The following is a 27,834-nucleotide window of genomic DNA, read 5'->3' on the forward strand; positions in this document are numbered from 1 at the left end:
TTGAGTCCTGGCAGGCCCAGAACTCATCATAAACCAGGCTGGCTTTGAACTCAGAGAGCTTCATCTGCTTCTACCACTCCCAGCCAGTCTGCTCTTGGCCTGAGCCTGTAGAACCCTGAGACAGAATCTAGAGCGTGAGTACCTAGACCCATCTGGACCTCAAATCTTTAAGGTGGAGCCCAGAAATCTCTTGTTAACATAGGCTTCCCAGGAGTCTTAGAATTAAGAGAAGCTGGGAAGGGTGGGGCTGGAACCTGGGAGGCACTGGATAAAATATCAAACAAAACTGACCAGCGGAAGAGCCGTTGGTTGGCTGGTACAGCGCACATGTGCCAGCCTGCATACACTGGGGGCCTAGCAAAGCCAGAGGACTTTCAGAGGCCCTCCTCTGGCTGCTCCTTACCAAACCCACTCCTTTTATTTCACAAAGACAGAAAACCAGGCTTAGGGAAAAATACATGCCCTGGTCCTAGGTAACCCAGCAAGCTTCCAACTCTAGACAAGGCCAACACACTTCATCTGCCTTCTTCTAACTGGGAGGAGTTTGAGAGACAAAGGTGAGGGCTGGTGGGGTGACTTCTGAGGCTTGCCTGTCTAATCCAAGCAGAAAGTGTCACAGACCACACCTGACCACAGTGGGCAGCCATGGATACAGAAGGTCCACCTTAGCTCAGCATCCTGGTAAGGGCAAAAATCATCTACGCTAGCCTCTTACAGCCAGCAACATGCCACAGGGACACGTCTGGGATTTGTGGGAAAGGGGACTCAGTTTCCTACAGGGTGGAAACAGAATATTCCCAGCCAAAGAAATACTTGCCATGGATACCAACAGTGAGGCAGACCTCAAAGGCCTCAGGCTCCACTGCTGAGGCCAGACTGTCTCTCACTAGAGCAAGGTTGGAACCAGCTGGCTGGGGAACCCCACAAGCTGAAGCTATAAAGCCTCACCATTCCTCCCACACATGGGCACAACACATGGAGAGAGAGAGGGAGAGAGCGCTCACAATGCAAGAGAGAACTCACAAGGCAGTCCCTAGAGAATGGGCCCTGTTTAATAACACTGTTGGGATTAGGTGAGCTCCCAGAGGTTCTTCAGAGCCCCAGCTGACAAGATCATGACAAAAGTGACTGACATTCTCCCTAAACCTCTGGCAGCCAGGACCTCTGGCAGTGTCCAGTTGGACCGCTGGGCTCAAACATGGAATGTCACCCTAACACCCCACCTCTTCCACTGCCCCTCCCTGTCCCCTCCCTCAGTCATTTTCAATCCACTCAGGGGAGCTGGCCATTGTGGAGGGCTGAGAACGGTAGCAATCACTGCTTCTGACTCTTGTCTACCCAAGGACATTTGCTCCATGGCTATGTACGCTGATGGCCCATGTCCATCTGGGACAGCCTTCACCAGCTGGTACTATTTGGGGGACAGAATCCCTGCCTTCTAGCATCTCAGTTTTTTTTTTTATTCCTGCTGTGAGGAGGACAGTAGCCCAGGGGGTTCAAATGCTAGGTACTTTGCCACTGTGCACCCCAGCCCGTTCCTAATGTTTTGCTATTAAAAATGTTTTCTCTTTTACATCATGGTGAAAATAACTTGCCATCTTTAAAAAAAAAAAAACTCCATGTGGCTGGAGAGATGACATGGTTTAGAGCACTGTCTGTTCCTGCAGAGGATTAGGTAGTTTTTGGTAGCTCCCAACCATCTGTAACTCCAGTTCCAGGGGATTAGTGCCCTCTTCTTGCCTCTGTGGGCACTGCATCCACGTGGCGTACATGTGTGTATATAAATATATATATACATATATATGTATATATACTGTAAAAAAAAAAACTCCATAAGGGGCTTAGGGTGTGGTTCAATGCCAGAGCTTTGCCTAGTATGTGAATAGCCACTGGTTCTACCTGCCCTCAGTACAACACTAAGAGAGAGAGAGAGACTAAGACAGAGAGACACAGAGAGAGAGACAAGGACAGAGACACAGAGAGAAACAGACAGGGAGAAAAAAAGAGTGGGGGAGGGAGAGGGAGTGGGAGACACAGAGAGAGAACAAGAGAAATATGATGTCTCTTAATAGAGCTAAAGCCAGAAAGGGAGACCTTCTCCCACTTCTAATCACATGGAGGCCCTGGCAATTCCAGTGGGATATACTTCCAGGCACCCCAAATTATTTCTGGCTCTCCTCCATCCTCAATGCTACCTCCTCAGGGATGCCCTCCCTGCCCAGCCTACATCCATCTCCCATCAATGAGGCTCTGGTGCCCCAGCAGTAATCCTGTACCTTCTCCGGTAGCCTCAGATTGCTTTCTGTTCCAGGCAGAGGGGGAGGGAGGGACTGGGTCTGCCCCAGGTGCACTGAGAAAGACCTGGGTTTGCTGTAGTCATAGCAACCCTTTGTTCCTCTAATTCCAACTGTTTTCCTATGGTTGGAATAATAAGTGCAGCTGACATGTGGCCACACAGCTCTGGGTGCTTTATATAATTCCACCTAATAGCAGTTGTTTTTAATCAGGCTAAATATTTCCCTTCTTCCCTTAAATCCTTCGCCAGTGATTGCCGCCGCTCACTCATCTCCTAATTAGTCCAAAGGTAATGAGACGTCAGAGCATCTTAGCCTGCAGGAACAAAAGCACTCTGGAAATGTCATATGCACACCAAGAGACACCCACCTGCTCAGCCAATACATGCCAAGATGCCCGGTTCTAGGTGCCCAACCCTTACCAACCAGTAAGATGAGAGCCACTGCCCCGCTCTGTAGATGCCCAACCAAGGCTCAAGAGGTTAAGCCGCCTGACCAAGGTTTACACAAGCAGGAAGAAGCACACTCTGCAGTCTTGGATCCTTAACTGCTGAGCTCAGAATTGTTTCCGGGTTATCGCCTTTAAGGCCACAAAGTCCCAACCCCTTCAACTTGGCACAGGAGAGTACTGACAGTGGCAAAAGGTGGAGGGGCCACTTTGCAAAATAATGCCCCCCCCCTCCAAATTAAGAGCCCAGATCTCCAGAGCTAACCCAAACCATAATTGCCTTCACAGGCTGGATGCGGCCACGTGGTGTGGCGGCTATGTGGCAGATGGCAGTGACAACAGCAACAGACATGCCACACAGGCCTTGCTAAGTGTTCTTCAGGTGAGCGTCAGGGATACCAGCTGTAATTGCTAAATGCCAACCCCTCCAGCTAAGAGAGAGGGCTTTTTTTTTTTTCAACCATTAAGTTCAACCAGGAGGCCAAAGTCCAGGGAATGGATATTCTCCGTGACTATCCTTGGTAGAGACAGCCAACTCCAGAGTCTGTCCCGGTGCAAGCCGTTTCCACGAGCTGACAGCCCTCCCCGCCCCTGCCTGCCCCAGCAGCGCTGCGGGCGGCCCCTCACCTTTCCTGAGCTGTCACAGTCAAGGGCTCATCACTCAGACTCCAGGGTCCCACCCTCTGCAGCCCAAGTCTTAATCAGCTTAGCAGTCGTGTATACAGCCTGGGCCACCCAAAAGAAGGTCTCCTTTTCCTCCGTGGGGCAAGGATACCTGTGATTCAGGCCACCGCTATAAATAGCCCCTAACTCCATCCTTTTTAATTGACTCATCTATTTATTTGGTCAAGGAGTTCCTTCTGACCTCCCCCACCCCCACCCGGTGGCCGAGTTCTACATTAATACTGGTGTCAGGTGACTGATGACTGGAAAGGAGGGTCCCTCCTCTGGCTTCTGCAGCCTTGTTCTCTGAAGGCCATAGTGGAAGACACCTCCTTTTGAGAGTCTGGTCCCTAAATCTACTGGCCTCCTCTGCTGCTTCACCTAGATTTTAATTGGAATTTAATGGGTCACTGCTGACCTCAGGACCCTGGCTTCTCCCAGAGGGCCTCAGTAGCACCATCTACTAAATGGACCGTCTCAAATTACACAAAGTAAGGCTGGAGGAAGGGCTGTGAGCACAGGATCAGATTTGCTCCAGGAGACATAACACAGCCTCTGCCCTGGAAGATCAACCAGCTTTTATTTCGTGAGCTTTTCAAACAAGCACTGACCCTGATCAGGCCCTTCTCACCTCTGCCAAGGGAAGAAACAGAGCCAGGCCTGGTGTTGTGTGCCTCGGGGATAACACAGATCTCCTGGTTCTCCATCACATGCAAAACAAGGAACAGATTGGCTCTCTATGGCCAACCCCCAAGCCCTGTAGAGTGTCTCACTAGGTGAGACTTATCAGAACTGCATTTCTCTCAGGACCTCCAGCCACTGTGTTGGGGTGAGAGCCCAGCTGTGCCCTTTCCCTAACGGATGCCCATCGCCAAAACAGTTACCTTATGGCTCCTTCTTGGAGCTACAGAATATGGCCACTGGTCCCCAGGGTCTGGTCCCCCTAAGTGGAGCAAGATCAACACCCAGACACAACAAGCAGCTCTGAGGTCAGCAGGTGAGTCTCTTCTTCACTCCCCTTCCCCGCCCCTGCTGAGAAGATAGGCCAGGCGAAGGCTTGGCTTCCTGAAAGCCGCTCACTACTTTCACTCTCGGCCACACCAAGCGTTTAGACACACGCTGCTTCCGCTATGGGTAATGCTCTTCCGGGCTTCTGCTCACCTGTTGCTTAAGACCTCTAGAAATAGTTTTGAGTGTCCAGAGCATCCCTATGGGGACGAGGGTCAGTGCTGGAGTGTTTGCCTGGGCGTGGCAAGCCCTGGTTTTCACTCCTAGCACATGCGCACAGGCACACATAACAAGATTGCTTCAGACTCCCATGGCCCTTGGAATCTCTAGGCTGAGGGGTCTGTCACTCACCTCTGAACCCCTGGGACACAAGGGGGACTGAAACACTGAGAAGATGACCACATTCGTTTCTTGACACAGTCTCAGGTAGCTGAGGCTGGCCTCAATTCCATTGTGAAGCTGAGGGGTAGCCACGAGCTCTGCACCTCCCAGGAGCTGGGAGTGCAAACAAACACACCCACGGCAGCAAAAGTCCACAGCTTTTGATGACTGACTTTCGATTCTCACTTTCCATATGCTTCAGAGAGTTTCCCCTAAACTTCCCCTGCCACCAAGTACTCTTGCCAGCCCTGGTCTTTCCCTGGGATAGCAAAGCTAGAAACAGATAAAAGGGCAAACTTTCTCAAAGACTCGAAAGGACAAAGGCAAAGGGAAGGTCAAGATCCTGCCCCAAGCAAAGCAAGTCAGGAGCTGAGGTGACATTTCTCCTTGGCCATAGGACCCAGGCATCAGTCAGCCTGGAAAAGGCCACTCTCTAAGAGCTGGGTGTGGTGGCTCACACCTATAATTCCAGCAGTCAGGAAGATAAAACAGGAGGATTACTGTAAGTTCCCAAGCCAGCCAAAGCTACACAGTAGGACCCTGTTTCAAAAGCCAAAAACAAAGGCCACTCTGGTTCTGTCTCTTTTAGGATTATGGATGTCTGGTTTATTACATTTGGCAACCCCACCCCACCCCAGGCAGTATTCTGTGACCATGATTAGACAGATGCATTAATAAGAGGCACATGCTTTTAAATCTACCAAATTTGGGGGCTGAATTAAGACCATTTGCCATTCTTGCAAAGGACTCACAGAGTGGCTTACAGAGTGATACATGTGAATTCTCACAGAGTCAGTGCCCTGTATTTTACCGGCAACCCTATCCAGTGTCCCAAAGATCCTTGTGTTATCCACACCCCAGCACAAAACACAAAGCACAGTATAATATGAGAGTTTAAATACTCAGGCTGCCTGGTGTGAACAGTGTCACACTCTCCTTCCCCAGGTCCCTCCTTCTCTTCTTCCCACCCCCATGAAGCCTCTTTCCTACTGGCTAAGGAGACCTTTTGAAATCCTCTGGGCTTTCCCTTTTCAGGTGTCCATTACTAAGGGAACACCACACAAATGGCATGCATTCCACCTTCTGCTAGTCTGCTCCCCTGACAGACATTACTAATCGATTGTGGCATTCTTCCCAAAAGACAAGAAGGCCCTGAATGATTAAGGGCCCCAGATAAAAACTTGTGTTAAAAAACAAGAGTCCAGGGATGAAGGGCAGGAGTGCAGGTATGGTTGAGAGTGGAGGGATAACCCTGGAGGTGAAGACAGAGTCAGCCTGGGAAATGATGGACAGAAGAATGACAGCCAAAACAAGAGTGGTGTCCCACTAAGCTACCATGCTGGGGCTGAGCAGGGACCAGGACCTGGGCAGGAACAGTGTTTCCTTGTGCTCCACAGATCTCACAGGGCAAGTGGTTTACAGATAAGAGCATTTGGCACAAAGAGGGAGCAACTCCTTGTACCAGCGCATCCAGCCACTAAGTGACGGTGAGGCTTCCTATCTGGTCATTGTCACCCCAAAAGCTTATCTGGAAACATATGACCCACCTCCTCTGTGTTCATTGGAAAAAGCCCAGAGAGGTAGAGCAGCTGCCTAAGGCCCCTCTGCAAGTTGGTGGGAAACTGGTAGATACCGTGGAGGATCTCCTGCACGGGAGTCTGAAGCCAGCTCCCTCTGCAGACCAGGCTGATAATAGGTGAACAAGTAGAAATACCTTCCAGAAACTTCTCAAGAGCAGAGAGCACCTCTGATCTCTGAGACTGGTTTTTTTCCTGAAGAGACCTTTTCCTTGACAGAATTCCCATTTGACCTCTACTGGGACCAAGCACCAGGACAAAAAGCTTTACCTGGGACACTGTGATGAAGGCCCAAGCTTTTTGGCCACAAATATGGCCAGGATAGATGACCTGATGGCCCTGGCATTTGTGAGGAAAGCTATGTCCCAGCACGGAAAATAATAGTCAGAGACTGTCACTGCCTTCTGAGGCCTTAGTTTTCCCACTTGCGACATGGGTCAGTAAGAGCTATCTTAAATGACTATGAGAGTGCCAAATGCAGAAAGCATTGTGAAAACTAGAGCTCTGCCTGCGTGTCCTGACCCCCTAAAACAGCAGAGCCCGATCATACCAGCAGCAGGAAGGTGTAGCAATGACGGCTACTGTTTATTGAGCAATTACTATGTGCCTGTCACTGTACCAAAAGCTTTTTTTTTTTCTTTCCTGACCCTCCCAGGAGGCTGCAATGCATGACTTCATGCCCATTTTGACAAAGTCCATACATGAGAGGAACGGATTCGGGGTCACTAGAGGATAGAGTTTGTTTTTAACTTCCCAGGGTTCATGGGTTTTTGGTTTTGTTTTTCTGTGATTTTCTAGTCTTCTCCCAATGAGGAGGGCTGGGTAGGGGACAGGTCTAGGGTGGGATGTTTTAATTTGTTTTCTCTGAGGCCCCAAAGGCAAAAGTATCCCTAGATCAGGGCTGCCACTTCCTCCTAGTACCCCAAAGTTGTCACTGATGTCAGTAGGAGCATCAAAGAGTATGGTCTCTGGAGAACCAGAGATTTGACATTGGCAGTCTGCGCATCTTTAAAATGGGTAGCCCAGAATAGAAGTGCATCTAAGTAGCAGAATTTGAGGCAAGCATGCATCGTGGGTCCCCATCCCCATGTGGGGAAGGGGAGGACTTGTACACTGCATCGAGTTGTAAGATATGACCTTGTGCAAGTATGGTCAGGGCATCAGACAGAAAAGCTCAGAGATTGCTCCTGAAGCCACCGTGTCTACAGTGGGGCTCAGGTGAGTCTCAGAGTGGAACACTGGCCTAGCCTGCTGACACCTCGAGTTCCATCCCCAGCACTCAGCCCCCCTCCTGAGAGCGACAATCGATTACACATTATATATAGTTTATTGCAATAAAAAATAGAAACAGGGCATTGTTCACTGTAGAGTGTTTAATTGGCGAGCATAACTAAAAACAACTTCTCATTTGGGGATTAAATAAATACTTTCCTCAAGAGCCCTGGAACTCTCTATGTAGCTCAGACTGGCTTCCAACTTTTAGCTATCCTCCTACCTCAGGCTCCAGAGTCTGGGATCACAGACATGTGCCACCGCTCCTAGCTCACTTTTGAGCGTTTGTTTGTTGGTTGTTTTTTTTTTGTTGTTGTTTTGTTTTTTCGTTTTTTTGTTTTTTTTTTTTTTGTTTAAACTCAAAGAAGACAGTTTTATTAGAGCTTAAAGAAAATTCCTAGGGCAGGCAAGCTATAAATGTGAGTGACTCACTGTTCCCAGGATGGGAATAGACTTGGGGCTTGGGGGTGGGGGATGGGGTGGGAGGTGAAGGCAGCCTATTGGAGATAAGCTGGAATGGAAGACCAGCAGTGACAAGCAGGAACGTGGCAGGGAGGGAGGCTTCACAGGAAGACTGAGGAAGCCCAAAAAGCACTAAGGGTCTAGCCAAGGAAAAAGGCAGGAAAATGGAAATATACCCTCCTGGGGCTTGACAGAAGTGTCTCCTGTATTCTTTTAAAATGTTTTTTCCAACCTCCACCTGTCTTTATTCAAGAGCAAAATGTTGGCCAGATACCTGTGGTCCCAGCTCCTCAGGAGGACAAGACAGAGAACAGTTAGAGCCTAGAGTGTGTGCGTTTCAGACCAGCCCAGACAACATAGCAGAATTTCAGATCTTTTATCTTTTGGTTTGGTTTGGTGTTGGTTTTGGTTTTTCCAGACAAGGTTTCTCTTTGTAGCTCTGACTGTTCTAGAACTCTGTAAACCAGGCTCTGTAAACCTCAAACTCAGAGATCTGCCTGCCTTTGCCTTTCCTCTGCCTCTGCCTCTGCCTCTGTCTCTAAGCCTCTCTCCTCTGCCTCTCTCTCTGCCTCTGCCTCTGCCTCTCTGTCTCTGCCTCTCTGCCTCTGCTTCTGCCTCTGCCTCTGCTTCTGCTTCTACCTCTGCCTCTGCCTCTCTGCCTCTGCCTCTCTCTGCCTCTCTCTGCCTCTCTCTTCTCTCTGCCTCTGCCTCTCTCTGCCTCTGCCTCTGCCTCTGCCTCTCTGCCTCTCTGCCTCTGCCTCTGCCAACATGGCCTGGCTTCAGATCTTATATCTTAAACAAAACAAAACAAAAGAAAACAAATCCAGGGTCTTACTCTGCAGTCCCAACTGGCTTTAAATTCCTAAGATAAATAAAGCTTGGGCTAGAGAGAGACCTTCATGCCTCAGCCTCCTGTGGTAGGAAGACACACATGTTCCACCATGATCAACTTACGGACACATGTGTGAGTGCATACACCACTCCGTTACACTGCGGTCACTTCTGCGTGGTAGAAAAAAGGGTGACTTTTTCCCTTTTAGTATTTCTGTGTTGAAAACATGACTTTTATAGTCAGAGCAAACCTAAGTGGCATTTTCTCACTGCGGAGGTCTCCAGGGAGCAGGATATTGGCATTCACAGACAAGCAGGAGACATGCCCTGCTCACAGTCTCTTCCTTAGAGCAACTAGCACCCCAAAGGAAAGCACCCCAGAAATCAACACCCCAGAAAACAGCACCCCAGGAGGTAGACTTGCCTCTTCAATGGAGGGGATGTTCCCTAGAGACTCCTTTGGTGAATCTCTATTGGAGTGCTTGGCACTAACTTTGCTAGTCATTCTGAGCCCATAAAACGTCCGTCCCTAGGCTCACCAAGTGTCCATGTCACCTGTTCTGCCAACCCCCATCCTGCAGTGGACTGCAGCTCTCTTGGCTTGACATAACTACTCCATTAGAGAAGTGAGAGTCTGAGACTCAGAGGTGTTAAGTGACTCCCTTCAGGGTCACACATCTGGCACAGGTTGGGGGCTAAGAGCTTTGTTGTTTGTTTTGTAGAGAAGGCACTCCAGACATTGCAAAGGACCACTGAGCCACATCCTAGACCCCAGACTTGGAATGGACCTGGACCTGCCTTGACTCTCCATTCCTATGCTCTCCACTCTAAGGCCGAAAAGATAGATCTCGCTCTTCTCAAATGGAAACCCAAAGGCCAGAGGCCCCAGGTAATGTGTGGGGTGGGCCACACCCAGAACTCAGACTGTGTGTCATCCCTGTGGAATATGCTCCCTGCAAACCCACTGACCACCACGTGGAGGGTGGAGGGGAGGCCACGAGCCTTTTCAGAAACAGCAAGCTATACAAGAGTGGTACAGGGCCAAAGTGCCCAGGTAGCCTGGTCTGCATCTCAGGTCAGCGCTAAGGAGGAATAGCATGGTCACCATCTATTCTCTGCCTATGAGGTTGCCAGGCCCCATGGGGCCAGCCACTTGCACAAGACTCTTTATCTAGAAACAGAACTCACATTCCAGCCTCAGAGCAAGCAGTGGCCTCCCTGGCTTCCACTATCCTTGGCTGCTCATTAACCAGCAGCAGGAAGACCTTGGAAAAGGGAAGTAGCTGGGGATGGAAGGGACTCCCCACCTATAGGGAGGGAGGGCAGTGCCACCAAGTGGGCACCAGAGTTGGGCAGGTGGGTTCATAGTTGTGAGAACTTGGGAGGTGCTCCTTTACCCCGGAGTCTCAGTCTCCCATTCTGAACAATGGAGCTATCAGTACTTAGGAGACAACAGCACTCTAAGTCTGCGCCCGAGTTGCTGAGGGGTGTGGCCGTGCCTGGCACTCAGTAAGCATTCCACCTGTTCATCTGCCATCTTTACAGAAAAAACAAAAACTCCTACCTCCTGCAGCTCTTGAGGCTGTAACATGGCTCTGAGGTTGTAACAAGCTAATGTGTTACCCTTTCAAGAAAGTCCAGTTCTCACGGGCAATAAGTGTCCCTGACACATGACCATTAGGGTGCAGGCTCTGAGCATAACCAAGCAGGTTATCTGCCCAGGCTGCTGACGGAGGTCTTCTGAGTCTCTGGGGATGGGCATATCTGACGTCAGAGAACCTACGGTCTCCAGTTGACTGTTGTTGATACAGGAGCACACTCGGCTAGAAACTGACCAAAAGTGCAATTGGGTCCGGCCACAACGCCAGTTAAGGAGGGTCTCATGAGCTCCACAGATGACCCCAGATCGACCACGCCCCAGCCCTTCCTTGGAAGCTAAGAGAACAGCTTAGGATGGAGCATTGCTGATGCTGGAAAACTCCAACCCCAGAGTCAGGGAAAAGAAAGAAAAAGAGAAAGGGGTGGGGGAGAAGATTAGATATTACAAAATCTCTAGGAAGGCGGAGTTCTCAAATCTGAGAGCAGGGTCCACAGGTGGGTCACAAGATCAACAAAGTGGCAGGACAGATGGCAGGGCAAGGACCTGAACCTGGAACCTTCTGAGAGTGCGTATGCACCCTCGGATGTCAAGATTAAAGGACTTTGAATCCCAAGTTTAAAATCAGCTAAATCAGCCTGAAAACAAATCCTTCTTGCAGGCTCTATTAGGATTCTGAACTAGAAGAAGGGGGGAAACATTAAAGAGAAGAGACAGCAAGGTGCAGTACCAAGACAACCAGCCAATTAGATACAAGAACTATGTCAATGTTAAATGTCCCCGGCTGATAATCGGGCTGTGGTTACATAAGACAGTGGCCTTGCTCTTAGGAAATACTAAGACTAGGGGAAGGGGCACCCCACTTGTGCCTTACTCCCCAGTGATTCAGCAAAAATACTATTTATGTGGTTCTTCACAGCAGTGGACAGGGATGAGACATCCTGGCCAGCATCAACCCAGAGACCATCAGCATGAAGGGCATCAGAAACTCACTGAGATTCGCTCACAACTTTGCTGAACATTTCCAGTTCTGTTCAAATAGAACCTTGAGTGAAGCTGGCGCTGGAGCTCATGGTAGAACTCAGAATTCACACCAATCCACCCCCAGCAGTGTACACACATTCACACACACACACACACACACACACACAGAAGAGACTGAAGAGGTTTGAGATCAAAGCTGGAACATTCTGTCTTTGGAGCCAGGGACCCCTTGAAGGTGGGTCTCAGTATCACCTCATCCAAGCTCCCACCCCTCCACCCCCACCCACACATGACATCTACCTCAGCCACTCCTTGCCACAAAATGTGTACAGGCAGACCAAGTGACCCTCCACCTGAGGTGCCAAGAACAAAGTGCTGGGGCCATCTCAGGGATCTCAGGGACTCCTCCCCCCGTGGGATCCTGCTGTGGTGGTGGTGGTGAGCCTTCGGAGACTCCTCCCCGGTGGGATCCTGCTGTGGGTGTGGTGGTGAGCCCAAGCCTATAGGGAAGCTGAAAAAGTACTTACGCTTGAGAGGCTCCTCTGAAGAGGCTGTGGCACTGGCTCTGCACCTGTTACAAACAGGAAGCAAAGAGGTGTGGTCAGGACCTGCATGCCCAGGGTGACCAGGTCTGACTATGGGTGACTCTCAACACACCTGCTAGAGAGGGGCCTCCTTGAGCCTGTGGGACCTGGACCAGGGATGAGGAATGCTGAATCTCAAGCATGCACACACACACACACACACACACACACACACACACACACACACACACACACATGCACACATAGACCTGAGCTCTCACACATGTGCTAATACAGACCCATGTGGTCAGCCAGGCAAAGATACCTTTCTCTTTTTTTCTTTTTTCTTTTTTTTTTTTTTTTTTTTTTCGAGCTGGGGACCGAACCCAGGGCCTTGCGCTTGCCATAGGCAAGTGCTGAGCTAAACCACTGAGCTAAATCCCCAACCCTGATACACACTCTCTCTCTCTCTCTCTCTCTCTCTCTCTCTCTCTCTCTCTCTCTCTCTCTCTCTCTCTCTCTCTCCTCCCCTCTCTCTCTCCCCCCTCCTGCATTCCTCTAACTCACTCCGTATCCTTTCTCGGATTTCTTTGCTCTTGAACCCAGACAACCCAAGTCCTAGTGAATCACCCAACTGTCTTTGCACACTGTGTGGGGCTGCTGGAAGCCCTGGTGGGTGTGACGTCCACAGTAAAGGTCCCAATGAGGGAGATGGCTCAACAGGTTCTTTTTGCTGGCATGCACAGGTAAGCCACTCACTGGACTAGACCAGAAAGCCTACAGCCCTACTAGCTCTGTAATCTGTCCAGGTCCTAGATCTGTCACTGGCTATCCACTATGGGAAGTGTAAGGCTAGACAGAGGAGTGAAGAAGCTCCAAGATTCTCTTTATTACTGTCATCATCGGTATTATTACATTTCAGTGTGTGGCGGGAGGCGGGGGTTTGGGGGGCATGTGGAGATCAAAGGTCAACTTTCAGGAGGCTGCTGGGGATTGAATTTGGGTCATCAAGCTTAGGAGGCAGCAAGTTCCTTTGCTGGCTGAGGCACCTGGACTGTCCGGCCCCAAGATTCTTAGAAAAGGCACAGCCCACCAATTACCACATTAAATTTACTGAGCACCGTCATGCCCAGGAGACCGGCTGGACTCTGCTGCCCAGCAGCTATCCCCTGAGGATGGCCCAAAATCCATCTCCTGAATTTTGATCTTGTAATGCAAACAAGTTAGCGTATTCAGGGTGACCCCCAGAGCCTTGTGCATGCTCAGTGGGAGCACAATAGGGCTGCACCCCAGACACTTTAAAAAAAAAAAAAAAGACAGGGAGTCTCTGTTCTTTAGAACTGGATTTGGGAAACAGACAAGTGGGGGCAAAGCTCTGGGCCTGGCATCTCAGGCCACCCGCAGCGCTGCTGGCCCAGACACAGGAAAGAAGGCCTTTTTCAGCTTTCCTGGACTATAAAAATGTGTAGAATCAGGAAAAGCATTCTTATCAATGGAGATCTAAGATTTCAAGGACACTGTAACTGGAATTAATGGTGATGTACAGGGACGGGGGTAGTAGGTAGGCAGGGGCACCTGTCACACCCCTTATGCTCCACTTCTCCTCTCTGGCAGCAATTCTAGCTTCTTCCACGGCCTGAGCAAAGTTATGGCTGCTCTCAGTACATTGCCAGCCTCCCTCCTCAGACCGCTCACTGCCACATACTGAGCACACTGAGCTCAGGCACTGAGTCCAAGGTACCATGTGGTAGGAACAGTCAACAATTTCTTAAGCACCTACTTTGTACCGGGCAGTGTTCGAGGAAAGACTACACCTCAAGAAGCCAAGATCCTTGTTTTTGAGGAACCCAGAACCCTAAGGTGAGACTGAAACACGAGTGGGACGTCGCAGAGGTTTCCTCCACTTCCTGGTGGACATTGCCCTACAGAAGCTGAGGTGGGTCAGTAACATCTGCCATGGGTGAGGCACAGAGATGGGAAGTGGTAACGAGTTCCTGACTCTCCTGGGCCATGCCAAAGGAAGGAGGATAACGAACGAGGAAGATGGGGACAGTGTGTTTAAAACACAATTCTCAGCACATTGTTCAAGGAACCTAGAGCAATGTCATTCTGTCTGGGTAAATCCTGAGCGGTAAGCGGGCCAGCTCACCTCAGATAGATAAGAGGGTCTGTATGGCTTGCTGGCACTCACATCCAACGTAGGAATGGTCTGAACTGACTTGACCTGGTGAGGCACATCTATTGACCTCATCCTATGAGGTATCTGAAAACTGATCTCACATCCTACTTCTGGAGAAGCATGTGAACTAGACCTGGCCAGTCAGAGTTGCTCACTTGTAGACTTGACTACACCTGGACAATTAGAATAGCAGCCAGAACTCTTGTTAAAAGCACTGGGGGTTGGGGAGCTGGCAAGATGGCTCGATGGGTTAAAGACATTTGTCATATCAGCCTGGTGACCTGAGTTCCACCCCCAGAACCCATACAAGGGTGACAGGTGAGAACGGATGTCACAGTTTTCCTATGACCTCCACAAGCATGTCAAGCCATGTGCACTGCCCCCAACACACATATATGCATACACTATGCAACATACATAATACTAAAATTATTCTTTAGAAAAAAGAGGAGGAGAAGAAGGAGGAGGAAGAGGAGGAAGAGGAGGAGGAGCAGGAGGAGGAGGAGGAGGAGGAGGAGGTGGTTTCTTCTAAGTTGAGATGGGGTTTCACTAGGGCAGCTAAAGTCCCTCAGGGAGAATGGAGCAGCACTGAGGAACACAGAGCCCCAGAAATGGGGCGGACTAATAACATCTCAGCACCTGAATATAGCCACATCTGGAGGATTCCTAACCTTCCCTCTTCAGGTAAATGTATCAGTCAATGTTCTATTTACCTCTAAAGTTAATTTAAACTGATTTTTTGCTGCCTACAACCGTAAGAACCCAGTCTTATTAGGGCATAGAGGAACACACATGTAATCCCAACACTGGAGAGAACGAAGCAGGAAAAACATGAGTTGGAGACTGGCCTGAGCTACCGAGTAAATTTGAGGCCAGCTTGAGCTACATAGAAAAACCTCATCGCAAAAACTAAATAAACACAAGGCTAGAGAGACGGCTCAGTGGCTGAGTGCTTGCTGTGCTTGAAGAGGACTGGAGTTCATTTCCCAATACCCACATTAGGAGGCTCATAACCAACTGTGATTCTGGCTTCAGGAGATCCAAAGCCCTCTTCTGTCCTCCTAGGACACTTGTACACACTTGTACACACATATGCATACATGCATACATATATACATACATACATACATAGGAGAGGGAGAGAGAGAGAGAGAGAGAGAGAGAGAGAGAGAGAGAGAGAGAGAGAGAGAGAGAGAGAGAGACCTTTGCCCTGGCTTGAGTCTGCTGTGTCGTTTTATGCTCATTCCTTATCTATCTGACATTTTGAGCCTATTAGTACCAACATGAGGATGCAGGTGACAGATGACATCTGAGGTTTCCCGCAGCCTGCCATTCTACTCCTCATGTGTCCATTGCACAGCTTAGGGCTGACCCTCCCCCTCATGCCCAGACTTCACTCCAGGGCACGCAGGAAGACATACTACATGTTTAGGTCAGTCCTCACAGGTAGGCCTGTGAGACATCTGGGGGGGCTCTCCAGAGCAGACTGCGAACCCCACCCCCAGCTCTGAATGCCAGATGTGGATGGAGCTGCCTAGTCTCTCCTGTGATAACTGGCACTTCTGGTCCAGTGACTACCGTGTTCTAAGAACGCAAGACTCACCCGTGTAAACATATGTCCCAGGCAGGTAGGAAACTAGACCTCAGGGCCCCTCTCCATCCTCCAATCAGAGCCCAGTTGGAGACAATTCCAGGGGGCGTGCAACCTGCCACAAGGGCAGCAACGGTCCTGGGTCAAGGGCTTCTGCTAACCCCCGTGCTAGAACGTTTCTAGATAGCCAGAGGCCATGTGAGGAGTGTTCCAGCAGGCCCTGTGCTGTCTTCTAGGAGCTGAGAGCCTCTCAAAGACTCCCCTACACCATTACCACCCCAGCAGGCAACATGCCAGATCCCACGCTGGGGGCCTTGTCCTGACACACTGCCTGGAGCCACCAGGCCTGTCTGCAAGGCCTGGCTGGCCCTGGGCTCTCCCTGACTTACATCCGACTTGGCTGCCTGCAAAAGCCTCCTGCGGCTTTTTGGACCGCCAACACAGCAGAGTAGCAAGCGGCTTCCCCATAGCATCCTTTCCAAAGTGGCACTGGCCCAAGGCCGGCTCAGCCAGCTCCCAGCCCTATGACCTTGAGCCAGTCACCTGCCCCCAGGAAGGCTTTAGGGTTTTCCTGTGCAAAATATGAACGCTAGGGAAATAGAATTTATCATATTATCATCTTCATCTTTTGGAGGAGAAGGGTCTACAGCCTGGGTCTCACTCCCTATGTGGCTCAGAGACTATATTGCCCAAACTCCACACTTCTTCCTCAACCTCCCACGTAACTGGACAACAGGTGTACCCACTGTGCGGCTAGCTATCTCAGCTAGGCTTTTAAGGCCTACCAAATGCTGGATCCCAACTTAGAGACTCCAACTCGACCCGTATCGTGACAGGGAGAAAGCCTAGCATGGTCCAGCATTCAGGGGGCTAAAGCAGGAGGATCATGAGTTTGTGGCCCTCCTGGGCTATAGGAAAAAAAAATCACATCTAAAAACAAAACCTGAGCAGAGCTGGTCTACATGATTTACACCCCACACCACCACAATGAACCACACCTAGTAGCTCCAGGACCCTAGTAACAGCAATTGCAAGTCAGGGTAATGCTAGGAAGTTAAGAAAAATTACTAATAGGCTGAGGGGTGGGGGGAAGATAGAGGCTCAAGGTGGGGCCTCAGGGGGAACTGGTTCAGGTACAACAATAAACAAGGTTTTCCTGGTGGCAGGTTTGGGGCTTTCCAAGGATGCTGGCAGAGCCTGGACTCTTTACATTCAAAGGCAGCAAATTATCCTTGGGCTGGAGCCTGTGCCCCAGAACTCAAAATAGGAGTTGACACTAAGGTGTGGCTCTTGCCTAGGGAGGAGACCACTGTGGTGGATCCCATTTCCAGTTCCAGCATCCCCCCCTTTTAAAAATTATTTATTTTTATTTCGTGTCCGTTGCCTGTGTGAGGGTGTTGGAAGCCCTGGGACTGGAGTTACAGACAGCTGTGAGATGCCTCGTGGTTGCTAGGAACTGAATCCAGCTCCCCTGAACCACCAGCTCACACCCGCCTCACACCTCCCAGTTCCCCTTTCCAGCCCTCACCTTCTTACAGAAACAGACCCACACTCGTGTACCCTGGAGCTCACCCCAGCATGGACTGGGCATGAGCTCAAGGAAGGTCAAGCTCACAGTAGTCCCTCATTCAGACAGTACTGACTCAGTGCCCTTGAATCCGAGAAGCACCACAGCTGCTGCTTAGCACCCTCCACACCACACCCCCACTGCACACCACACCACCACGGCCGCAGCCCACCACGCCATACTTCCCCTACTGGGCCCTGTTGGGCTATAGAAAAAAAAAATGTCCTACAAAGAAACAATATCAGTGTTTTCTATTGCTTCCCAGGACCGGAGCAAAGCCCTTACCTCGGAAGAGTGTCACCCTCAGAACACCCTCCTCCCCCAAAAAATACACAAACCGCTTGGCATGGCTAAAAGCTGACAGGGCATGGGAAGGGATATTCCACAGGGTTGACACAGTTTTCAGGCTCACAACAGGATACCTTTAAAAGAAGCCCACCTTCTACCATGAGAAACGAAAGACAGAAATAGACTCCACAGCAGCAAGGGAAGGGGCTGGCAGGCGTGGGGGGTTTTTTTTCTCTTCTTTTTTTAAAGATTTGTTCTGATCTATGTTCTCCCACTAATAGTTTAAGCAAACCCACATTGTTCCCAAGGAGATATTCCTTACTAAAAGCTGGTTGCCACAGCTCTGCTCAGCCAGCACTACTCTGGAATTCTATTCTCCAAACTGGGATGCCTCCTTTCACAGCAAGGGTCAGGCCATCCTGGGAAATCAGCAAGAGGACAAGTGTAGGTGTACCTCACACTGTGACCCACAGACTTAGGACTCTCTTCCCTATGGTCCACCAAGTGATCTCCTCAAACCCAAGGACCAGAGAGGGATAAGGATGCACCTAGGTCACACAGTAAGCCAGAGGCCAAGGATACCAGCCCCTGGCTTTCAATGCCTGACTTTGATTTTATACATTCACCTGCATAACGTTTTTTGCTGGCCATCCATCACTCTTGGCAAGCAGACAGCCCCAGGAGGGTCTACTTCAGACTGCCCTATTCACTGGTGATATCTGCACAGTCTGGAAGGAATAAGTACCTGCTAGGTGGGTGGATGGGTGGGTCCAAGCCTGGACCAAGAGATGTTCAAAGAATAAGCTCTCATTTCAGGATGGGGGTGCACTTCTGTGAGCCACGCCCCTCTGCTAGATGCTGGAGTATCTCCCCTCCTCTCAGTGTGTCCCCAGCTGGTGGTCAGGTGGATATTCCGCAAGCTCACAGAGGTCCAAGATCAGGCCGGGGGACAGAGCTCTAGGAGCCCAGGCAGGGAAGTTCAAGTCCACTTTGATTCTTGTGATCTTTGGCTTCCTGTATGTTAAGCACCACCTGGGGTCAAGGAATGGTTCTTGGACCAGAAAGCTTCAAGCTGTACGGAGGAGTGGGGAGAAGATGGAGAACAAAGGACTGGGTTCAGCTGAGAACCCCAGCCTACAAGGAGAGGTGAGCCAGATCTGGTAATGATTCTAACATCAAATTCTTCTTTTGAGTTAGTCACAGAGTTCACAGAGCACTAACGGAGCCACTGGAAGCCGCTTGAGCAGGAGATTGGCTCAGCATTCCCTCCCAGATGGTACAGAGAGGTGCCCAGGGACATGGCGGCTGGTCAGGAGGCTGGATACCAGGTGCCAGCTGGTGATAGAATGAAGGTCCTTGAAATCATGACCAGCCTTCCATTGGGGCTGATTGGCCCTGGAGCAGGGGCAGAGTCCTCAGAACGGCCCTTTTCCAGCGCCCTTCACCCACTAGGCATGACTGACTGCACAGATCCACAGGCTAGCCACACTTCCCTACTCCCTGCCAAGCATCTAGCAACCTCAGCCTTCGGGCTTTCCATAGGAAGGGGGTTGGTTGATGGAACATGGCAACTAGTCACATTCCACTTCTACCCTGTTACGAGCACCATGGAAACAGGACACTCAGAATGTCCCAGCTAGGAGACCTAGCCTCAAAGCTCTATCTACTTAATGGAGATACCAAGGCTGGGGTGGAAGGGTGGGGGATGGAGATGGGACAAGGTGAACAGACTAACCAGTCCAGGAGACGGGTAGGCTCAGTTAGCAGATGTCTCCTGTCCACTGGATGCCCAACAAGTGTGGGCAGAATGTCCTTCTCACCCACCCTTCCCCCATGCATCTTAGTCCTGGGCTGACCAGACCAGTTCATCAGTACCAGGCTCCAGGTTCTTCCCCAAGCTCTCTGGGAGTTGGGTCCTGGATTGTGATTCTCTCTCAAGCAGCCTGCCCTTGGGGAGGGGGAGGGTCGCACTTCCTTCCCGCCCTGTTCCCTTTAACTGAGACTGAATAACAGCAGGGAAACACTGAGGTGAGGGGCTGGGGTGTGGCTCAGTGGCACAGAACCTGCCTAACTGTAGAAACCCTGGGTTCCAGCCCCAGAAAAGTCGGTTGCACAAAATCTTGCCAGTGTCCTTAACCTACCTCCCAGAAGGGGAGTTTTACATAATCAGAATGGTGGGCACAGCAGAGGCAGGGAAACTGAATAATAGGTAATTTGAAGGCTGGATCTCTTCCAAGGAGAAACACCTCACCAGAGCTCCAGGTCCCTGAGGTGGGTGGGTGGGGCTGGTTAGCTGAGTGATCCCAAAGTCCACAGTCCCTGAACTCCACAGTCAATGGACCACTCTTCCGCACACCTGCGACCTGTTCCCAAGTGCCTGCCCTCAGCATAAAAGGCCTGGGATTGTACATTAACCTCCAGATACTCATCTTCCCCCACTCCCTATGTTGGTCTCCCTCTCCCAAGGGACTGCAAGCCGCCCAGCACCAGACACTGGTTTATTCATTGCTGCCCTTCCGACCCCTGGGATGGTGCCTGACATACAGTAGGTGCTCAGTAAGCATCTGCGGTGCAACCGGTGGTACACACCTGCAGTTTCAGCCACCTGGGAAGCTGAGGCAGGAGAATTGAATGGGTGAGATCCTGTATTTAAAAAGACACGTGTTCCTCCTGTCAGTGGTAAGGGCTCAGGCGGCTGTTCACCTTCAGGGCAAGTTGGAAGTCACTGAGTGAGGCGACACCCTCACTGAGCTGTAGTCTGGGTGGTCAGCTAGGACAGAAGAGGCCAGCGGGTCACAAGCCAAGGATGTGCACAGTGGGCCGGTGTGGGCTTGTATGTTCTGCAGTGTGTTCTGCAGGGCATTCTGCAGGGTGGCAGGTCATAATGGGCCATTGTTTGTACAGACCAAGTGGCAGAACCTGGAACAGTACGGTGCTGTTTTTGTTAAAAACAAAACCAAACCACAGCTGGCTGGCTGGCTGGCTGACTGACCTGCTGAGCAAATCCTTACACCCACAAGGAAATGAAAACGGACCCAGAAAGTGATAAAAGCAGCCTGCGTTCCGACAGACACTCCAGGGACCACACAGCTAAAGCTGCATGTGAGAGCAATAGATCGCCTTAAGGTCTTTATTTAGTCATTTTTAGCGTTCGGGATAGAACCCAGGGCCTCACACTTGGCAAGTACACACTCAGTAGCTTATACCCTCAACCTAGCCTTATATATGGATATTTTGTAATGATCTAAAAGGGATACATTTTAGCTTATAACAGTTCTGTATCGCTCGAGGTATACAGTTCTTGTAACTAAACGTGAATCACTTGGTAGTTTGTCAAATGAAATGGTATGTCCATTCAAAAATCTAGCGCACAGGGTCCGCAGGAGATTCTCTCACAATCCTACACCTACAGACGAAGCATCTGCAGGACAGATGGACAAGCTGTTTTATGGTTATGCCTCTTGCCCAGAGGGCACTCTATAGTATTCAAACACAGAGAGCAATGACCTCCAGTTTACACTGCTTTCTATCCCCCTCACACATAATCAAGATAAAGTTTAATTTATAAATTAGTCATTCTGAGAGCAACGGCTCATAATAAAACAGAACTATAACCCTATGCTGTCATAAAATGTATCCAGCAACACATGAAACTGCTCATTTCTGGAATTTTCCATTTAATAGTCAGTGCTACGGTTAGCCATACATAATGCACACATACATACAGTACCGGGATTACAAGGGTGATTCACCATGCCTGGCACAAATCCACTGATATGAGGAGGTGACTTGGCAAAATTCATTCACAGTGACAGACATCTCAAAGTGACTCTCTTAAGGGGCGGAGAGGGCTGGGGATGTGGTTCAGTGGCACAGTGTCTGCCAAGCAAGGGGGAAGTCCTCATCCCCTCCTCAAGCAGAAAAGCAAGGCATGGAGGAGCTAAAGAGAGGCCTTTGCAGAAAAGACAGCCACTGTGTGAGCAGGAGAACGTAAGCACAGGTCCCCAGCACCAAACTAAAAGGGCAGACGTGGCCCTACACTCATGCAGTTCCAGCCCTGGGGGAGGGGGCACAAAGATGGGAAGATGGCTGCCATCCTAGTGCCAGGTTCAGTGAGAGACCCTGTCTCAAAATAATAATAATAATAATAATAATAATAATAATAATAATAATAATAACAGCAACAACAACAGTAAAGGAGAAAGGGAGCTGATGTGGAACTCTAGCCTCCACACGCACATGTATACACATGAACATATCCACACACATGCATGCACGCCACACACAAAAGGTAGAAAGCAACTGAAAAGACACCTAATGTTGACCTCTGACCCCCAACAAGTACACACTCCCCATATACATCAACACACACATGTTTATATACAAACACATGAACAAACATAGGGATTTTTTTTATCTTGGTCTGGGTGGTAGTTACACTGATGTCCAAAGCATATCTTCTTTGGATACTTCAATTTTAATTTAATTGGGGGGTGGGGTGCACCAGAGATCAAACTCAGGTTAAGGACACATTTTACAGTCCTAGACCCTTGAGCTATCCTTTTCCTTTAAAAAAAATGTCATTATTATTTTATGTATCTTATGTGGCATGCCAGGATCTCATATGGAGGTCAAAGGAGATCACTGTGGAATTCTCTATTTCAAACATGGGATCTGGTGATCCTGGCAAGTTATTTTACCTGATGAGCCATATCTCAGGCCCCAGATGCTTTTTAAAACTCCCAGGGAAGAGTTAGACACATCTGTAATCCCAGAACTTGGAAGCCCAAAGCAGGAGGATTGTAGCAAATTTCCAGGCCAGCCTGGGCTACATAATAAATTCCAGGTCAACACCCTCCTTCCCCCCACACACAACCAAAAAGGACAAATATTTCTATCTTCCTGCCTCTGGGCCCCCACCCCGCCTAAGCCCAGCCTCAGCTCATGTTTCCAAAAGAATCCTTTAACCCAAAGTGGTCTGAAGGGAGAGCCCCGCCCCCTTCAGACCTGCCCATAACCTTCCCTAAAGATGCCAGATCTGCATGCTCCAGAGAGGTGGAAACCAGCAAGTTAATGGCCTGGTACCTGTTAAACAGGGTGTCCAGGCTTCACCTGGTGTTTACAGAAAGAACTTGGGGCCAGATTCACTGGCCCAGAAAAAGCTTTGTGCCCTGTCCAATGATAGGCCAGTAGGCAGTCACCCTTGATCTCTGGAGCCCAACCCAGCCCCTTGCTCAGCATTAGGGGGTCTCTCTCCCCAGGCACCAGCCTTGATTGACTCCTGCTACTGTCCCCAAATGCTGTTCAAACCTACTTGTCTTCCTGTTGCTCTCGTGATAGCTATAAGCTTGAAAGGCATAGCCCTCCATCACCTGGCTATGGCCTCTCTCTTACTGAGACCCTATAGACATGGTCTATAAGCACACTTAGCTATTTCATGTCACAGCACATTTAAACCCTCTGCATCTCTGCCCACCAGGCCAGCCCGCCCTGCCTCTCTGTCCATAAGAAGCATTGATGCCTCGCCAAGCACACACTGGGTTACAGGCTCTTTTTTTTTTTTTTTTTTTTTTTTTTTTGGAGCTGGGGACCAACAGGGCCTTGCACTTGCTAGGCAAGTGCTCTACCACTGAGCTAAATCCCCAACCCCCGAGTCACAGGCTTTTAAGTCTTCCTCAAGGCAACCATGCATAGCTGTGGTCACTGCAGCAGCCTCCCCCTCTAGGTTATTAGTGCCTCAGAGCCAACATTCTACCCCAAATCCAGTGCCTGCCCAGGGCTGACCTGAGCCAAGGTTTCTTAACCACCTAAATGAGGCACATTAAGAAAGAGCCCTAGTGCGGGGTTGGGGATTTAGCTCAGTGGTAGAGCGCTTGCCTAGCAAGTGCAAGGCCCTGGGTTCGGTCCCCAGCTCTGAAAAAAAGAAAGAAAAAAAAAAGAAAGAAAGAGCCCTAGTTCTCACCCAGGGTATGGATGCTCCTGGACCGTAGCTACTCCTCACAACGCACAGATTCAAACTTCTTTGGCTGGGGTAAATTGACTAGCGCCAAGAAGCAAACTGCAGAGTCTGACTCTTGCCTACAACCACTGCCAAAATCGGTCAGCACAGCTGGAACCCCAAGCCAACTTTCTATTCCCACCCAGATGCCAGCAATGGCATTAGCTGGGAACACTCCAGGGAGTCCCTGTGATTGACAGCTCTTTCCTGTGTCCAGGAATGTGCTCAGTGACTCATGGCACCTTATCACTGAGACCTTTGGAAACTTTTGGAGAATTAAACCTCTCACAAGTCAAGGTAAGAAATGGGGACCCCCAGTGCCAGGCGGCCTCTGGGTGGGGTGGGGACGGGGTGGCACAACACCTGCTGCAGCCATAGATAGTAGCTGGGCTCCACTTAAAGGCGCAGAGAAGCAAGAAGGAATCCGAGGTACTAAGGACCCTCCCCCCATACACCCTCCAGCCCTAAGGACCAGAAGACCTTTGTCTTTCATTTTCTCCAGAACCTGCTCCACCTTAATGTTCCCAACTTAATGTCCCCAACAAATCGGTGCCCCAAGCACTGTGAAGCCTAAATGCATAGCTGGCCACAGCAAAGCTTTTGGAACCCAATTCTGTACAGGCTCCTAGACAGCTCTCAATTAGCCCATCTGTAGAATGGGCTCTTCCCCAGACCCCCTGAGCCTCCAGATGCCACCAAGCAGATGTGGGTAGAGGGGGCTAGAAGTCGGGGAGCCTGACCACAACAGAGCTACAGGCAATACCAGGGTATTCCCAAAGGACAAAGGCTCTCTCCGGACAGCACCATGGCTCTTGCCACATACCACAATGACCCAAGACCTCGTGACACCCTCTAATCAGCAGCTCTAGAGCCGAGCCCGGCTTTACAGCTTACCACAAGCTTATTCAGCCTCATCTCCCTCAATCCCTTCAAGGACAAGGCGAGGCTGGCCTTAGCGTCCTTGTCGCCTGGACAGCCAAGCTCAAGCTAAGAGAACTACCCAAGGTCACCATTGAGAGGGACACACAGTCTTTCTGGGGGCAAGCACTGACTCTTGGATCCCTGGTTGACATATCCAATGGGTAGTAAGCCCCACCCATTTTACAGGTGAAGAGACTGAGGACAAGAAACATTGCCCAAGGTTAGCTGGGTGGTTGAACCAAGATCTAAGGCAACCTCCAACCATCTGCCAATACCATCCTGTTATGGGTTCTCAGCTGGTGCCTAGGTTCCCCCTCTAGCCACCCACCATCATCTTGCTAAAACACCTCCCTTTCACCCCCCACTCCCCGATGACTCCCTGGTAAAGAGGGAGGCAGGCAGGCCGTTGCTAAGCACTCACCAGCTCTCTCATAAAAATAAACTCCTTCTGGCTTAGAGACTCTGGGTGAGATCCCCTCCCTACCAGCAACAAAAAAACAAAAAAAATTTTTTTTTCTTTTAATTTAAAAAAGATCTCTATGACATTTATTTGAAAGCTAGCTGTGCCAAATCGGAGGCCAATTTACTGACATCCAAATGGAGCCACGTGCTACTAAACCGCAGTCCGAAGACCCTCCGGGTCAAGCGCCTGGGCAGTCTTTGAGATGATTTATTTCTCCAGGCAGGAAATGGGGGCCCCCGGCTGTCTCCCAAGCCTTTGGGGCTGGTCCTGGAGAAGGCAGGGATCTGGCAGAGGCCAAGCAGTGACCAAAATAGCCAGGTCGGTGGCCCTGCTGAGCACACGCCTCCCTTGCAGCCAGGATAGTCTAGGCTGAGGCTTTGGGACTGTAGGACCTGTTCCTGAGACTGGTTCCTTGTGTGGCTTCCCCAGTGGGAGCGGACCAGAATCTCCCACCCAAAAGAGGAACCTATAAAGGGAAGGGGAGCAGCCTAGAGGAAGATGTGTCCAGCTGGTGCTTGCTTCCCACTGCCCATTACCCCTGGCTGTCGCTCCGGGCCTCAGTCTGCTACTCAAACCTAGGGGCAGCTGTCACTATCACCTGCGCGCCACACCCAGACAGCACCTGGAGCCATACCTCCCTTTTACCTCTCCTAAATACTACGGAGAACCAAAGATGCCAATTGGGCCCACTGGGCACCAGGAATGTCCTCTTGGGTACAGCCGAAAGACACTAGACTTGCCCACAGCCAGGGACCCAGGGGATACAGCCACAATCAGGGACACACACGTGCACACAGCTAGCGTTCCGGAGACACAGACACACGTACAGGTTCGCATAGGCAAGGTGTGTGTGTGTGTGTGTGTGTGTGTGTGTGTGTGTGTGTGTATCAGGAGACAGAGCCACACGGCCACACTACACTCAGGTAAGGCAGCCCAGGGCATTGAAAATATCACACACCCCGGGGCGCACATGTACACGGCTGCCTAGGGTGGAGAAACAGCCACCCTCAGAAACAGAGATATCCAGGGAAAAGGAGACACTCCGCGGGACACACACACACACACACACACACACACACACACACACACACACACACACCTGCCGCTGCACCAGTAGCCCCAGCCCCTTCGCCAGGGAAACAATAACTCCCTCTCTAGCAGAGCGGAGCAGGAGACCCTCGTTCCCTCCCTTAGGGGTGAAGGGGATGAAAGAGCGCGGGGAGGCCAGACCCGCAGGGACGCGGTGAGGTGGCGGAGCGCGGCCCGGGGAGGGGGCTGCAGTCGCGGCCCGCACGCCCTGGGTACCTGGGTGGCTAAGCCCACAGCGGATGGCCCGGCCCGAGGCTGGCGGGACTGGCGGCGATCGCGGCGTTGGCGGCTTGGCACGGGAGCTCAGCAGCAGCCAGGTCCCGGAGCACGACGCTGGCGGCGGCGCGGAGGAAGCGGTAATTTATAAGCGGCTTCTCCCTGACCTCGCGTGTCTGTTGTCTGAACAGGCAGCTCTCCGCATCACCCATCCTGCTGGGTGGAAAAATACCAGCTTGGCCGGGCCTGGGCGGGGCCTAGGGCGGGGTCTGGGCGGTCAGCCACGCCCACACACAGGACACACACACACACACACACACACACACACACACACACACACACACGCATGCACGCACGCGCGCACGAGCTCGGACACACAAAGAACCCGGGCTCGCCTCATCGAGCGCGCGCACCCATCCTCATGCTCCATCAAAACGCTGGTGGCAAATGGCCCTGCTCAGGCCTCTCATGCAGGCGATGAGGCATTAGAGACCCAGACCCTTGGCTCATCACCTTCCTTGATAGCCATTAGCACACCACAGCGCTCTCTAACACATCCACCTAGATCTAAGGACGAGCCCTGGGTCTCCCGTAGCAGCTAGGTCTATGCCAGAATCTGCCCCTCCTCCCCCTACCCTCCCCAACCCGGAGTCCTCTCTGGCCAGTGTGAAACTCTGCGAGCCTGGCTGAGCTGCTGTGGAAATGATAATGGGGCCGAGTCCCTCCAGCCCACATGAGGCTGTCCTTTCGAAGCTCCCCTGACTTTGTCGTGGCTGTGTGACATCAGGCAAGTTCCCCAGACCTTCTGTGTCTTGGTTTCCTCATCTGTAAAACGGAAATAAAAATAGTGGAACTCATCACTTCTGGCTGCTGGGAGGGTCCAAGGTTAACAGTGTTAAGAGTCTGAACAGGACACCAGGCACCTAGGAAGTGCCAAACGAGTGTCAGCAAATGTGACTATTTTTAAATGGAGATGGGGAGTGTGCCATTATTCTTGTCCTTATTTGAATGAGCATGTCCTCCTTCTGATTGTACACACCACAGCCTGGCTGAGCCTGAGGTGGCGCTGTGTGACCTTCAGTAAGGCCTTCCCCTTTCTGCCCACTTCCTTTTCTTTCCTCTCTACTCTCTCTGCACACAAGTAGCATGTCTATCTTGCCTCTTCAACTGAGAATAAAAGCCTCAGACCTGGCCAGCCTGAACCCATTGTCCTAGGCTGGCACAAGACACCAAGAAGCAAAATAAAGAGGTAGTGTGACTCGTGCCTTTAATCCCAGCACTGGGAGGCAGAGGCAGGCAGATCTCTGAGTTCAAGGCCAGTCTGGTTTACAGAGTGACTTCCAACAGGGCTATACAGAGAAAACCCGTCTTAAAAAAAAAAAAAAAAAAATCCAGACTCACATGTCACTACCCACAGCACAAAGGGCTGAGACCAAGGGGTAGATCGGAGAGTAGAGAAGTAACTGGTTTGAACCCAGAGC

The 27,834-nt window shown here is 50.7% G+C and overlaps 1 protein-coding gene across 3 annotated transcripts in view; it reads right to left on the reverse strand.

Moving 5' to 3' along the window:
* Window positions 1-26,585, reverse strand: part of Slc6a6 (solute carrier family 6 member 6) — a 73,337-nt gene extending 46,752 nt beyond the window's left edge. For 2 of the 3 annotated variants that reach the window (XM_032906091.1, XM_032906090.1), the window contains exons 1-2: window positions 26,354-26,585; window positions 12,045-12,088 (exon numbers count right to left, since the gene is read on the reverse strand). The gene's annotated coding sequence lies outside the window, so the exon portion shown is untranslated. The remainder of the gene's footprint in view (window positions 1-12,044; window positions 12,089-26,353) is intronic. The other variant, XM_032906092.1, reaches the window with a different exon arrangement.
* Window positions 26,586-27,834: the final 1,249 nt, after the last annotated feature.

This window comes from Rattus rattus, chromosome 6 (assembly GCF_011064425.1).
Source record: "Rattus rattus isolate New Zealand chromosome 6, Rrattus_CSIRO_v1, whole genome shotgun sequence".
In the NCBI taxonomy this organism is placed as follows: Eukaryota; Metazoa; Chordata; class Mammalia; order Rodentia; family Muridae; genus Rattus; species Rattus rattus.